This window comes from Staurois parvus, unplaced genomic scaffold (assembly GCF_062004578.1).
Source record: "Staurois parvus isolate SC_StPar_1 unplaced genomic scaffold, SC_StPar_1.0 ptg000507l, whole genome shotgun sequence".
NCBI classification, from domain to species: domain Eukaryota; kingdom Metazoa; phylum Chordata; class Amphibia; order Anura; family Ranidae; genus Staurois; species Staurois parvus.
Window position 1 is genome coordinate 1 of NW_028318303.1, and position 3265 is coordinate 3265.

At 42.1% G+C, this 3265-nt stretch overlaps 1 long non-coding RNA gene across 1 annotated transcript; it reads left to right on the top strand.

Annotated features, from left to right (window-relative positions):
• The first annotated feature begins 748 nt into the window (after nt 1-748).
• LOC149451915 (uncharacterized) lies at nt 749-2794 on the top strand. Its single transcript, XR_016314967.1, has 2 exons — nt 749-1017; nt 2654-2794. It is a non-coding gene; the product is annotated as an uncharacterized LOC149451915 (long non-coding RNA).
• The last annotated feature ends 471 nt before the right edge of the window (nt 2795-3265 follow it).

The window sequence follows — 3265 nt, forward strand, 5'->3', positions numbered from 1 at the left end:
GAGGGACCTCAGCCAATCCTCAACAGAAGGCTTGGAAAGGGGATGGGACTCCCTTAAAAAGTATAAGAGCCTTCTCAGTAGCAGGAGTCGAGTGGAAGAAGGTGTAAAAAATTGGAGGAAGATGTGAGGCTGGGTGAAGAAGGCTGCCAGGGGGCCAATTGGGACAGGGCCTACATGCAAGCCTGCAGTTGGAGAGGAGGAAAACTTGGAGCTCACTGGCCCTCTAAGCAAGGACCACCTGTATGGCAGGGAAGGAGAAGCCCAGCTGATAGGACTGGTAGCAGCAGCCAACCTGCAAGCGGTACAGGAGAGGATCTGAGTGAGTACGCCTGCACCCCCTTGGCGGATAGGGGAAGGAGCACTTTGGTGGTAAAACAGATTAGTCCCCTACTAGTGGCTGTTCACTTTATGTAAAGAGACAGGAGCCAGATCCCCTGCTCAGGAAGAAGGTCTCCAGATTGCTGGGTGAAGAGGAGTTCATCTAGGGTCCGGGGGAGTACAACTGGAGCTGCTGGCTAGAATTCCAACAGAAAAAATATAAATGAAAATAGCGCCAAAGGTTTTCACATATAATCAATTAACACAAGCAGCTAAACCTTACCCCTAAAGGTTGCAATCATAAAACAAAAAAAGGTAGCGCTATCAAAATTAAATATTTAAATCAGACAGTGATAAATAAAACAGTGAACAAATTAATGATCAAAAAAATGTCTCTAAAAAATTTTTTTTTCTTTCCATCAACAGTGAAAAATGTCCATTACCATAAGAACAGATGTGTGCAAATCCACCACCAACAGAAATGAATAAAGTCACCAGAGCAAATTGCCAGTTAAATTATAAACCAGCAATTGCACTTGTTTGGGTCATCCTTCCGCTCCGTGAAGACGTCGGATGACGAAACGCGTAGGATGGAGCTTCGGACTAACGTCACTACGTTCTGTGAGAGGCTGTTGTCTCGGCTTTCTGTGATTTTAAATGAAATGTGTTTGTTGCTATTGTTGGCTATGACACTTCCATGTGAGTGGATTATGATGAGTTTTTACAAAAAAACGTGTTGTATGGTATCACACGATCGTTTGCTTTATTTTTCTTTTCTTTTCTGAGCCTGTGTATAAAGTTCTTGGAATTCGGTCTGGAAGTTTTCGTTGCTGCATTTATAGATCTGCAGAGTATTGCTCCCAGAGAGGATAAATAAGTGTCTGGATATCTGAGTCTCCCTAACTTGCAATATACTACATTAACAAATAAAGAGTGAATATGCAAGCGCTATCTATAAAGAGAGATAGCCGCTGGAAGACCAAAGAGGCAACATAAACAAAACCCTCCAAGATAAATATCAATATAAAGGTGCAGTGCTGAAAAGTATACAAATATATCTCATAAACAAATAACAATGAGACGGTGCAGAATTAACGAACTATGCAGCCTGGATAATTAATATCATGTCATCAATGTGTAGGCAATGACAAATCAAGCATAAGAATCAACCAGTACATATAAGTAATGTGAGTAAGTGATGTCACCAATTAGGTGAGTATAGTGCATAAAAAGTCCCAAGTAGATTGCCCACGTGAGGATCCTGTATGATCCCGATATGTATGCGTGGAGTTAGTCCAGTAGCCCCCCCCGACGCGTTTCGTGCGATGCACGTAGTCATAGGGTAACAGGGCTTACAGCAGGAGACGTCTGGCTCTGTCTATTTATAATGAGTTCTTTTAAACTTTGTAATTTTGGTTGTGCACTTTCTTTGATGGAATAAAGTTCCCTACAGTATCACGCTATGTGGTCTCCTTTATTGGTCCCCTTTCATGAGGACCATCCACAGAGGCTGCACTAAGGGTGACCCCTAATGGTGATACGCATCAAGGACCCTGAGTACTCCATGCAGATGTGGCCGGGAAGTGTACTGTATCCTGACCTGTTCTGGGAGGTGGATGACCATAGCTACACCTGTTGAGATAGGTTACATCTCTAATGCGTGTTTACACGCACTTCTGGTAAGTGCGCAATTCATTCATTTTGGATCATTTACCACCTGGACTAACTCCACGCATACATATCGGGATCATACAAGGTCCTCACGTGGGCAATCTACTTGGGACTTTTTATGCACTATACTCACCTAATTGGTGACATCACTTACTCACATTACTTATATGTACTGGTTGATCCTTATGCTTGATTTGTCATTGCTCAGCATCATTGCCTACACATTGATGATATGATATTAATTATCCAGGTTGCATAGTTCGTTAATTCTGCACCTTCTCATTGTTATTTGTTTATGAGATATATTTGTATACTTTTCAGCGCTGCACCTTTATATTGATACTACATCAACAAACTGAGAGAGGAATAATTTGAAAAGCTGGTCACCGCTGAGTCTGCCTGCAGAGTATTGCTCCCAGAGCGAACAAGTGCAATTGCTGGTTTATAATTGAACTGGCACTTTGCTCTGGTGAGTTTATTCATTTCTGTTGGTGGTGGATTTGCACAAATCTGTTCTTATGGTGATGGACATTTTTCACTGTTGATGGAAAGTAAAAACATTTTTTAAAGACATTTTTTTGGTCATTAATTTGTTCACTGTTTTATTTCTCACTGTCTGATTTAAATATTTAATTTTGATAGCGCTACCTTTTTTTGTTTTTAGAATTCCAACAGAGACGGCATCAGAGAAGAGAAGTTTGTGAATCGTTCGGGAAGTTGTCCCCAGATATCGCTTCACTTGGGCATCCCATACCCCCCTTACCCTATCCAAGTTCTAATCCCCTCAATAAAACAACAAAACCAACGCTCAGTGACTGGTGTCTGTCTCCGGATACAAGCTTGTGTGGAAAATTCAGAATGACTGGCTGTGCAGGACTATAAGGGGTCCCAATTCATCAGCGATCCCTAAGGGGGTAGTGCTAAATAAAAAACAGGAACATGGGACACCCTGAGACACAAAGCTGGACCGTATTGTGGTTTTAATAGTTTTATAACAGAAAATAAGAGAAACTTTTTTTTCTTTTTTCTTTTCATGCTTTAGAACATTAACAGTGTTTATTAAAGCAGAACTCCACCCAAAAGAGGTGTTCTGCATTAAGTACTGGTCCCCCGCTCTCCATGAGGAACTGGCATCTTTGGGGAGCAGGTACCTGATTTTGACAGGTGCCCTATCCCACTAATGCTGCGAACGCCTAAGTGATGAGAATTGGATGTTGTCCTCCCCCCTCTCTCCCCGCAGTCTTCTGGGACACGTGACTACGGGGCCATTCACACA